Here is a 12,092-nt window from a genome sequence, read left to right as displayed (position 1 = left end):
GGTGGGCTCGTCACCGCTGCCCGCCCGCGGGCTCCTTGGCTGGTGAGTAGCCGAGAGGGGGTTTTGATTGTTAGCTTGGCGGTTGGCGGCCCAGGCTGGACTAGGCTGCCTCGTTGCTCTCCAGCCGGGTGGTTAGCGTTCCCAGCGGGAGCCGCTCAGCCCGGGCTGAACCAGGTCTGACCCGCTGTAAACTTGTCTGCTTTTACAGTCTGCTTCGTTGCGTTTGATATCTATGTGCAGAGTAACTTAGGGGTGACTTGTCTTTTCCCAGCTCCTGTAGAGAGAGCAGGGCTTATTCTGCCGCTCAGTTTGCCATAGTACACCACAAAAAGTTTGCGGTAATAATCTTTTACAGTTATATCTATTAATGCCTTAACTTGGATTCCAGGAGGTTTTATTGCTATGGTAAAGCTCTCTGTCTCCAGAGCTGTTTTTTCTGGGGCTCCTTGACGTCGATGCTCTGCTTTGCTGCTAAGTTTTAACAACGCGAAATCCCGTATCGGGCAGATATTGTCACTAAACACCTAGTCCGTGCCGGGGACTTTTCCACTGGTCAGAGGCAGCTTTGTCGGATTTCCCCCACCTCCCCGAATAAAAATCAGTCATTTGCCTCCACGCAGTTGTGACAGCCTTGGTCTGAGGAGAAAAAACAGCCTCCCCAGTCTGTGGGGGAATTGTCCCCGGCTCAGACAATCATCAAATCCGTCAGGACAGGGAAATGGTACTTCTTCAACCTCCCGCTCTGCAATGCCTCAGCTCTCAGGAACCTCGGCACATACAATATAGCAGGCAGAAAAGAAACAGAGCCTGAGAAATGCCGGGTGCTCTCCAAAGGAGTCCTTTAACTAATGATCCTTCTACTTGGAAGCATTGCAGAGCCTGGGGATGGATGGCTGGGAGTCGGGAGCCTTACGCAGCGTCTTGAAAGCGATGGGTGGATGTTTCAGTGCAGTGGGGTTGTGAAACTCAGGGTGAGGGTGGAAGGGAGAAGACTAAATGTTTGTTTATGTCTAGAAAAAAAATAACAAAGCACTTGACGAACTTAAATTAAGACAAATAGGGTTATTTCTTCCTATCCTTGAAATAAGACCACATCTGGCGTGAATTATAGCTCCTGAAAGTGTGCGGCAGCCCTACACGGCAGCCAGGCAGCCTGGCCGAGGGATGCACTGTCCACCAGAAATCATCAGGAGGCACCTAACAGGCAGGGTTAGGTGGGCTTCGGTAAGCCCCAAGCCTCAAATTGCTGCTGTGGCTGTGTTTAGTTAAGCAGTTTATTGCCCATAAGGAATCACTGCATTAGTCTGGCTGCTGAGCACAGGCATGAAATTTCTGCTAAGCTGGAAACCAGCATTTTTTGGATGTAGCCTCCTGCCCAAGGGAAGGGGGAAATTGCTCTGGGAGATTTGGTCACAGAATTGCAGTTATCCCGCACACATGCTGGCCACGCGACCCGCGCACAAGCCGTGGGGAGCTTTCTCTTTGCCAAGTGGAGCGTGTCCCAGCTTTCCGCCGGCTGGTCCTCGCACAGCCTTCAAAGGGAGGGTTTGGCAGCCCCGATGGGTCACTGGCTTGACACGATGGGTTGCTGTAACGTATAGACTTCTCCCGCAGAGTTAACGGTATTGAAAACGACAGACACAAACACCTTTGTGATTTATGAGCCGGGGATGGGGAAGTCAATTGGAAAGCCAGGGCAGAGATATCAGCTCTATAAGAAATATGGGAAGAATTCATCCCTAATCTAATCTCACCGAATTCCAAAAGAATGCAAGACGGGGACCGTTTGCTCCAGTTCCTTAGGTTGAGATTTAAGCAGGAAACCCCCAAGGATGTAAGTCATTCTCCCAAATACCAACGCGCTTGTGTGTGGAGGCCAGAGAGGGGTTGCCACGGTCTGAGCCATCTCGGCTTGCTAGATAAGAGTCCATGCCAGGCCACGAGGCTGCCAAGCAGCGCTGAGCTCAAGCAGAGGGAGCGGGAGCCAAGCCTGGGGTCCTCGGCAGGACTCGCTGCTAATGATGCTCTTTGCCAAACCAAACACTTCAGCCAGCAGGGCTGGCAGATGTTATCGCTGGTGAGGGTTTCTGGCTGCCTCATTCTCTCCTGAGCTCCTGTGACACCCTCTCAGGGGCTGTTTACAGCAAGGATGAAGATTTATTGTAAACCTTGGCTCCCAGACTCTCGGAGCTGCCTTTTCCTCCAAGTTTGGTCTATCCCCACTCCAGCTGGGCTTACAGCGAGAGGCAACTTCGAGAGCACGGGGCAATTAGGTCTTTACAGGCACTTGCTCGCAGTTACAAACCTGGCGTTGAAAGCAACAACACAGAGATCAGTCAGCTGAATAACCCCCTGGTCCTGGGGGCAGCTGGGAATGGCTTTCGGCCAGGGAATGGGGGGACATACTTGGCCTCACCCCCCCTCTTCGAGGAGCCCTCCTCTGGGAGGAGGTCTGCTCAGGAGACCCCACTCCACCCTGCTTGGGGTGGCAAGGAGCTCCTGCAGAGGACAGGCTACAGCAGGAAAGAGGGCGAAAACAGCGTTACCTGTTCTGGACCGGGTCTCCAGCTTTGGTCCTCTCTGGTCCCTGTGAGCCACCCATTGCCTCCCCACCTACTTCTCATTTCTGCCCTGCTCACAGGAGCTGGCTGTACCTTCTCCGACTCTTTTAGCCTGGGGAAACTGAAGCACAGAGTGGCAAAATGACCGGTGTGAGGTTGCAGAGCTGGGCTCACAGCACAGGGGACCCAGTCATTCTGCCTCCCTATAGACCAGATTATTCCAAATGGCAGCCATAAAAATCCAGCATCTACTTGTAGCTAGTTGTCAAGGAATGGCAGTGATTTCGTGGTACCCGGGAGGGAGCACTCCGTATTCCCGGCAGAGATAAGCTTTTATTATTCCCCGATGTGGGCACCGTAGGATATTTGGGCTCTGCCATCCCCACGCTCAGCGACCCCACGTACCCCCCGATCCACCCCCGGCACCGCTGTGCCTGCAGGCACGCCACGTGCGCGCTCCGGGCCGGCACAACCCAGGTCCACCAGCGGGATGGCATGGCACGGAGGGCAATTGTTGTGAACGTCACCCCCCGTTGACTTGGGAGCCTGCCCAGGATACGGTTTCCCCAAAACAATGCCATTCACAAGCCATGTGGGGTTATTGTTCTTGTCTCGTGTGCTGGCGGGCTGCCATTTATTGTGTGCAGGAACTACTCTGCTTCTCCCACCGTCGAGCTCAGGTTTATTTCCCCGTTTTCCAGGAGGAGACCACTGATGTCAGCTAATTTGGCCTGAACGTCACCCCCCGTTGACTTGGGAGCCTGCCCAGGATACGGTTTCCCCAAAACAATGCCATTCACAAGCCATGTGGGGTTATTGTTCTTGTCTCGTGTGCTGGCGGGCTGCCATTTATTGTGTGCAGGAACTACTCTGCTTCTCCCACCGTCGAGCTCAGGTTTATTTCCCCGTTTTCCAGGAGGAGACCACTGATGTCAGCTAATTTGGCCTGAACAATTTGTAGTGTGGGGAAAAAAAAAAAAAAGGCTTTTGGTTTCAATCTGTCCGTTGTCCACCGAGAGAAGAGCTGGTCTTCCCACGGTGCGTGCTCCCACGCAGGCGGGTGGTGACAGCTCTGCCACCATATGCTGGAGCTACACACTCGCTCATGCATGGGTGGTGGTAGAGTCAGGCTTAGTGCTGAGCTGGTCTGTGGTGTAGGAGGATGATCTGCTGTTTGGAGGAAGATGGGACACTTGGGGTCAATCCCTGCCCTGCTACGGTTCCCGTTTAGCCACGGGCAGGTCACTTTTAGTCCACCTGTGCCTCAGCTCCACACTGGAATAATGACAGCCACGGTAGCCTTCCATAGCGGGACGCTGTGCAGATGAGTATATGGAGGACTGAGAGGCCTTCACATGAAATAGGGGTTGGCCAGGAAGGATGCGTCCTGGGAGCAGCGCCTTGGGCGTGGTACACGGTGGTGGTTGCTTCTGGGCTGCGCTGGCCAGCTGGGGATACTGGCACAGGGAGCCGTGCTGTGAGGCGGTACCTCCACTTGCGACCGTCCGCTGGGTTGGGTTATCTCCGTTTTGGTTAGCCAGCTAAATGATTGCAACGAGGGAAGCTGTCTGCCTTAGAGCCTGCTGCTGCCAGCAGTTGCTTTGGTTCCCCTCGCACAAAAGCTACGGCGGCCAACCAGCGACTGACCTGCCCCAACCCCTGACAGATGTGCCTTCATCTTCAGCTCAGCCTGGAGCTGACCCGGTGTCTCCTGGCGAAGAATGAATGAGCAGCCAGCTGGGGTGAATGGCCTGGCGTCCACCCGCAGTGTCTCTGCTGGTCGCTGATCCTAGGAAATACCCTGCACAGAGGCTGCAGCCTTGCTCCAGACGGCTCCCTCTGCCACAGCAGAGCTGCTGGAGTGGGGAGCGCGAGGTTGCTCAGCCACTTGGGAGCTCACCGCCAGGCAAAGATGTGTCCCCTGGCACCCTGAGCAGCATGCCGGAGCAAAGGGCAGCCTGCTGAGGAGGCTGCCGGAGCGTGGTGCTCTGCAGGGGTCCAAGGCTTGCAAGCCAGAGAGTTTACCCGGCAATCCAGGCTGTAATTACCAAGGAGCCCAGCCAAGAGGCTCTGAGAAGCAGCAGATAACGGTGCAGGCACCCTCCATCCTCATTAAAATACTTTCTCCGGCAAAGCCCCCCACGCCTGCCCAGCCTGTTCCAATTAGCGCAGCAGGCCGGGGAGAGCAAAGAGCAGGGCTCCCGTTGATGAAAAGAAAACACTGGAGAGCTTTCAAGTGTCAGGGGAGGCAGGCGGCCCCGGCTGGGACAGCGAGAGGCCCTGGGAGCGCGACCGGCAGCTGTGTCGCTGGCTGGCAATGGCAGAGCAGATGAGCCGGGTCACTGAGCAGTGGAGCAGGTGCTTCACATCCAGCTCCTGCCTGGAATGGCCCTGGGATTATAGCTGGGGAAATGTGGCGAAGCCAACAGCTCTCTCAGAGGTGCTGGGCATTCCTGCCCGATAGGTCTGGAGGTGGGAAGCAAAAATCCCACTGTGAATGAAGAAAACGCATGTTCCAGATTGTGCGGGTTTGCTGCAAAATGCCTTGGCAGCTTAAGGTAGCAATAGGTTCTGGCTTGGGAGTGCTGGAAAAGACTGCAGCCTGCCTGTCCAGGGAGCAGGGATGCTTCTGTGCTCCCCAGGGCTGGTCCTCTCATGAGACACCCCTGGGGATGGAGCTGTCTCCAGCCCTTGGCTCTCTGCTGGGGTACTTTAGAGAGGCCCCCTAGGATGTTGGTACGTGCCCACCAGGACCCTGACCAAGCCCAGCACTTCTCTTCCAGGGGCCGCCGAAGGACCAGCAGCCCGTGACACTGGGTGATGGCTGAGCCTGCCCAGGTTCAAGCTGGTGACCCAGAGCTGGCAAGCTCTGCATGAAAACCCTGGGTGTCACCCAGCCCCTCTCCCCAGCAGAGGCTTTTCAGCCAGCCTGGGGCAAAAAGCACTAGCAAACCTGTCCCTGGCTAGAGTCCATGCTGACTCCTGGCCTTGGAGCCCCTGCCAGGTTTTAGCACATGCGCGATTCACCCAGGCCCAGCCTGGAAAGTCTGGATCCCAGAGAACGGGTCCTGAGCAGGGCAGAGCTCCCCGAGCCTCCTGAGGGCTGTATTGAATGTCAGGCCACGTGGCGGACAGGTGACAAGAGCGGGTTTCAGCCGGCGGGCAGCATCGTGGTGTGAATGGCTCTGAGGAATGCGGCCCTGGCTCTGGGGACTCCCGAGGCTTTGGGGAGCTGGCCTGGCCGCGGAGCGGGCAGCACAGAGCCTCTTCGCTACCTTATTTGGGTACTTTTTCTCTAACACAACACCAGAGGGTGGCAAGCCCCTTCCCAAACGTGAAAGAATTTTAAGCTTCTCAATTGCATTAGGAGGCAGGTTGGGAGTTTAATACACCAAGTCAATCCAGAGTTTAATACACCAAGTTAATCTGGAGTTTAAGATGCCAAGTCAATCCTGGCTGGGCTGAGATGAGCTGTACGGCTGCTGCCCAGCGTGAGACACAATTGCTCCGTGCTTGTCCCACCTCCCTGACCCTCCACTTTTGTCTGGGGAGGAGCCCAGCCTTCTTCCTCCAAATTTGCCTCTGCGCCGCTGCCAGCTGGCGTCCTGGTGTGGTTTGCCCGCTCTGGGAGCACTGGGGCTTGACAGCAGGAGCTTGGCACTGCTCTGTGCTGGGGATACAGGCACGAAAGCCGTGAACAGAGGTGGGGAAATGTGGCACTGGTATGGCAAGGAGAGAGCCGGAGGGTGCGCAGAGTCCCAAGGAGCCCCTGCCTGCCTAGGTTTTCCCCGAGATGTATTTGCCCAGACTCAGCAGTCCGGCGGCACTGGAAGCTGCCTGTACTCTGGCAGCATTTTAGGTGAGAGGAGACTTGCAAGGTGCAATTGCGCTGCGTCTCCATCTGGCTTTCTCTGCACATTGGACTTGCTACCTCCCTGGTGCTGGATGTCCTCAGGGTGAATTAGAGGCAGAAACGGTGGAGGTTACTCAACTGGCACTACCTGGCTCAAGCAGCATGTTCAGGAACACCAAAAAGCCCTGTGGGACCGGCTGCCTGAAAACACGGGCCAATCCAGCCCATCACCGTGCCCATCTCCGTGCAGTGAGACAAGCCCCGCTGCTGGGCCACCTTCCCAGCCCAACGGTCTAGAGCCGAGCCAGGGCAGGCTTCACCTCTCCCTCTCAGTAGCGAGGGAAAGGTAGGGGCTGAGCCAGGGATTAGCAGGATGTTAAGTGCAGCCAGCTCATCCCTTCATAAACAGTTATTAATATCCTGGCCAGCCTTGGGCTTTGTAATTCCCCATTTGCTTTCAAAGGATGTGGTCCCAACTGGAGCGTGCCTTAAGCTACTGAAACTTCAGGGAGACAAACACCGTTAGAGGAAATGCTGTGTTTGCTCTTCCAAACATAAAGGTTTACCCGCCGCTAAAGATAAGGAGCTGAGCCTGGCTCCCACCCACCAAGGCCTCAAGCAGAGAGAAAACTCCTCTCTGCAGAGAAGGGCAGAGACAGCTGGGCTCTGCCGGGGTCTGGGGCAGCGCTGACGGGCGGGTTCACAGCCCGGGATGGACACCGCATTGTCCATGCGACAGGGGAGGAGAAAAACCAGCTGCAGAGGCTAACGCCTGTGTTTGTGCGGCGGCGCAGCTGGCGTGCGCTTAACGTGACATGCCAGGTCTCAGGGACCAGGAATGTTTGCACAGCAGCACACGTAAGAAGTAAAAAAGGGAACAAAGCGTTCACGCTCTGAAGTGTCACCACAGGCACTGAAGTCTGCCTGATGGCACCCAGACCACAGAGCTGTCCCTGCCCCATGGCTGTTATCAGCAGGTACCCGTCAGCGTGGAGCCCTCCCGCCTGGCAGGGGTGATGTGCTGAAGGGCCGCAGCGTGCCAGCAGCAGCTGGAACTCATCCTCCCTGCTTGCGGCGCTTGGCATGCTTCGGCAGTGGTGGTTGGCAAGGAAGGGTGATCTGGAGCTAATTGTGATCGTGGGCTTTAATCTCAGGAGGTGGGAACGTAGGAGGCTGTCGGGAGATGTCCCGGATGGAAGGGAGCCCGCTGGCCAGCCTTGCCGTGCGGTGGCAGAGAAACGCGGGCGAAGCTTGAGCAACCTCAGCCTTGCTCTGCTATTGAACAATTCCTCCTTTCAAACCCTCCTAAATCTGTTCCCCCTCGATCTTTGGGGCTCTGCGTGGGCATGTATGACCCGTGTTACTGAGGGGTTCATTGAAACCCTGCCATTTCGCAGGGCACACCGTGACACCCTGGTGCCACTTGAGCTCTGGCGCTGGCTTTTGTGGTCCCAACTTGGGTCATGCTGCAGGAGCATCCCGTGCCTCCGTCCTCATCCCACAAGCAGGTCAGCACCGCAGGCTTTCCCGGCGTTGGTCCTGCCCTGGCCAGGCAGCTCTGGGGGAAGGCAGGGAGGGAGCTGAGGGCCCATCCCGGTGGCTTTGTCCTCTTGGTTGAAGAAGGACGACAGCTGCCTCTCCCTGCAGCTGCTGGGGCATCCATCATCCTGCGCGGGATGGAGGGGAACAACCAAAGCCCTGGGCTGAGCAGGCAGGGTTTCTGTGCCTGCGTGGGCAGGCAGGGGGGCAGGCAGCGCTTTAGGAATAGGGACAGCCATGGGCAGAGGTGCATGCCAAGGCACACGACCAACAGCTCCAGCTGTGCACATGGCGTGCACACAACCAACGTGCGGATGTGTGTGCAGGGATGGGCACATGGGCTGAGCCGTGGGAGAGGGGGAGACTCCCTGATGGCAGGGCACGGCTGCCCTGTCTGCCTGAAGTCCTTGCTAGTTGCTCGGCTTTGCTCCTCAGTTTCTTTCCCGGGGCAAGACTCCTTTCTCCCGGCTCCCAAAAGTGGCAGAGCAGTACCTGCCCTCCCAGGCAGAGAGGAGACCACCTGCACCCGGGGCTTCCGTGCGGGGAGGCAGGACAGTCTCCAGAGCATGAGGCTCGGGTCTGGGAGCCAGGGTTTGGCTGCTCGGGAGCCTCCGGCAGTGCCAGCCCATGGCGGGGGGGTCTCAGCTCCCTGAGGCTCTCCCCTCCCACAGCGAGCTCTAGCACACCGTTTCCGTCCCCCTGCGGGGAGGGTCACTGCGGCTGAATGCTGACACGGGGTGCAGCTCCTCTCCTCCCCCCGGTTCCTCTCCCTTGACGTCCCCCAGCTGCTGGGGGCCAGCATTTCACCTCCTGCCCGTGGCCCGGCCAGCCCCGCAGTGTAACTGAAGAAGGCACTAGGCTGCAAATGGCGTGGGGGGATTAGCTGGGACACAATCGGGGCCTGTGAAAGTGGTGGGGCACATGGCGGGCTGCGCTGGGCAGGGAGGCAGCACGGGGGGGTGCTGTTAGTGCCGCAGGATCACCGAAGAGCTCGAGTTCAGCAGGCTGTTCCCTCTCGGGAGATAATCCATAGCCTGATAAATCCACTGCCAGGGCCCTCCCCCCTCTGAAATTTGGGCTGTTTTACACTATTCGCGGCATCGCAGCAAATAGGCGTTGTCAGGAGGAAACTGGTGCTTTCACAGATAAACAATTCCCTCCCATACCCGCATGTCTCAAACAGGAGGGATTTGTCTTTTCCCTGTGCTGCTCAGTCTCCGGCAAGACCTTCCAGGGCACTTTGTCTCCAAAGGAAAAATTCAGCACCATGCCATGAACCGGTGACTCTAGATGACAGCCCAGAGCCTTAAACCTGTTGGACTTCTGCAGGTCACTGGTGGAAGGGGAGGGAGGGGAGGGCACAAGGTAACCGCTGGGACCAGGGCATCTGGTGGACTGCTGGCGCAAAGTCAGCCCAGCGCCGCGGTGTCACCACCCGTGCCACCTACACCAAGGCACTCCTGGTGACTGCCAGCCCCCCGAAACAGGGCTGCAATCACACACGTCCTCCCCCTCAGGGCCCGTGGTGCCCGGAGTATGAAATCTTAACCCCCAGACGTCCCCTCGCCCAGCAGCCTGCCCTCATCAGCACTTCCCTCTCCAAACTGAGATAGAAGTAGTTGCAGCTCTGGACAGTTGATTATTTAAAACTGTCGGGAGTGTTTAATTTAACCCTGGATTCATCATCCGCAGCTTGTTTCCATCTACTAGACACCCGCGCTCCCCCTCTCAGTGTAAACTCTGCCTCTGCCAAGCTCTTCACCTCCAGGCAGATTTGGGCAGAGGTTTACAGGCAGGGGACGTGACCCTGCCACGTGTTCCCCGCAGTGTCCCCGCTCTGACTGGCACAGCGAGGGATGCCCCTGTGCCAGGGGCTGCAGGCACAGCCAGCTCAGGAGCTGCTGCTGGGATTTCAGCTGTGCATCAGGGGATGGACATGCCAAGTCCCTCACCGCTGCCTGGGCATGACGGCAGGGAGCCCCGAAGGCTTGGTGAAAGCATGATATACAGGGGAAGCCTTTCTTATTGGAAGTTATCCTCCGATAATTTTTCCTTTCCTTGCCCACTTTGAGCACCTCCAGCAAGATCCCCACTTTTTCTGACCCTGCACCCAGATCTGCCAGGGCTCTGGGTTCCTCCTGCGTGTGGCTGCCGCTCCTGCCACCGTCAAACCTGCCTTTGGCATCCCCAGGGCGAGGAGATGAAGTGCTGGTACAACCAAGCTGTACATGGGAGCGTGCACGCCTGCCCCACCGCCCCGGCCCCTGCTGCAGGCATGCGAAGCATCCCCGCTGTTCCCTAAAGCTTGCCTCGTGGTCATGCGGGAGCATGTCCTGGAGGCAGGAGCGGTGCCCTGCCTGCCATCCGCAGAATCCCAACCCACCCTGGCATCCCCTGGAGCTCCGGGTCATGAAAGGTTCCTCCCAGGGCCGGCTTAGCCCAAACCTAAGCCTAGCACAGGCCCTGCTCCATTTATAGAAAGCTGCAATTAGAGGCCAGCATTTTCCCGAGTCCTCCAGCAGCTCCGGGTCATGAAAGGTTCCTCCCAGGGCCGGCTTAGCCCAAACCTAAGCCTAGCACAGGCCCTGCTCCATTTATAGAAAGCTGCAATTAGAGGCCAGCATTTTCCCGAGTCCTCCAGCAACCGAATGCACGTTGGCAAAAAAAAAAAATTCTCTGTCAAATCCCAGACACGTCCCTGCGATGACCCCTGGGATAGCAGTGCTCGCTCAGGGCATGGCCACGACTCAGCAGGACGGGTCTGGGAGACTCTGCTGCAGACAGCTGAGCATGGGGAAGAAACCTCCTCCCAACGCAGAGCCGAGTGCTCCTTCTTGTGGAAGGCAGAGACCAAGGCAGTTGGAAAGGCTTGGCTGCACCATCCCTCCTACACAGCCCTTCACCAGGACAGCAGAAATCCCCTGCTCCTTGTGCCAAGAGCCTGTGGCCAGGAATGAGCCAAAAAGCTCATTTTAAATCTTTCAGCCATGGGACTGGAAGAACTTAATAAGCAGCAAGAGGGGGAGTTAGTCAGAGCTGCCATTTAGGGACCGGGACATTTATAAGCAGGAAAAAGCATCTAAATTGCCTGACTTAATTGCTGAGAGCTGCCAGGCCAGCCCCGCTCCCCGTGGGAGGTGTGGGAGCTGGTGGATGAGGCTGTGAAACCCTGTACGCCTCTGAGGGGGTGTAAATGTAAAAGAGTCCTTCCAGCCTGCAGCATCCCAGAGCCAACGGATGCTGGTGGCCTTGGAGAGGTCTGCAGTGACCAGACAACTTGCAGAGCTACCGGCCAGAGCGATGTATCACGTACACAGGCAGCCGCAGCTGATGCTGAAGGGATCACAAAAGTGGCATTTATGGACAGCACTCCAAAACATTAATTCCCCCTTCAGTAAAAGGGAGATTTAACCCCAAGCTGAGATAAAACGAGTATTAGTGCTCCCTCACTAAGGTGTGGCCAAGCACTGGGGGGTCTGAGCAGATATTTAGCAGAGGATGCTCAAGCTCCAAGAGCCTGTTGGAGGGTGTACCACTCCCAAAGCACCACCTGCCTTTCCCCCCCATGTTAGCCACCTCTGGGATACTCAAACCCAAGCGCTCCTGAGTAGCGCATGCCGTGGGCACACTGGCACCGCACCGCACCGCACACCTCCCCTAGGTAGGCTGTAATAGCTGGTCTTCTGAAGTCCCTGGACGTGAAATGTGTTGGAGCTCCTGGGTTGCAGAAGGGGCAGCCGGTGAGCGGGTCTCCCAGCCACAGCCGTGTTTCCCAGTACCCAAACTGGCCGCGTGAGCACCAGCTGCTCCGCCAGCTCCTGGAGGTGGAGGGTGCGGGGTGTCCCAGCTGGGACAGGCACGGCTCACAGCAGTGGAGATGTTCAGACACCCTCCTCACCCCACCAGAACTATCAATGACTGCTGAGGCTGCGAGGACAGCCCAGCCAGCGAGACACCCGCCTCCTTGGGCCCCCGCTTTCCCTCCCTGGTTCGGGCTGCGCGAGCTCTTCAACACAAGCCTTGTCTCCCCCTGAGCCCGCGCTCCCCAGGGAGGGGTGGACCCCGGCCCCCTGGCAGCCTGCAGGTGCTCTGCTCAGAACGCTGACAACAAGGCGTTTGTGGCGGGCACTGCAGGGTCC

At 57.4% G+C, this 12,092-nt stretch overlaps 1 protein-coding gene across 1 annotated transcript in view; it reads left to right on the top strand.

Annotated features, from left to right (window-relative positions):
* Positions 1-6: 6 nt before the first annotated feature.
* The window catches only part of LOC103900427 (semaphorin-3D-like), a 25,138-nt gene continuing 13,052 nt past the window's right edge, over positions 7-12,092 (top strand). Inside the window, exon 1 of the mRNA XM_009281115.1 lies at positions 7-42. The gene's annotated coding sequence lies outside the window, so the exon portion shown is untranslated. The remainder of the gene's footprint in view (positions 43-12,092) is intronic.

This window comes from Aptenodytes forsteri, unplaced genomic scaffold (assembly GCF_000699145.1).
Source record: "Aptenodytes forsteri isolate BGI_AS27 unplaced genomic scaffold, ASM69914v1 Scaffold156, whole genome shotgun sequence".
NCBI lineage: Eukaryota > Metazoa > Chordata > Aves > Sphenisciformes > Spheniscidae > Aptenodytes > Aptenodytes forsteri.
This window is presented reverse-complemented; position numbering and strand designations above follow the sequence as displayed.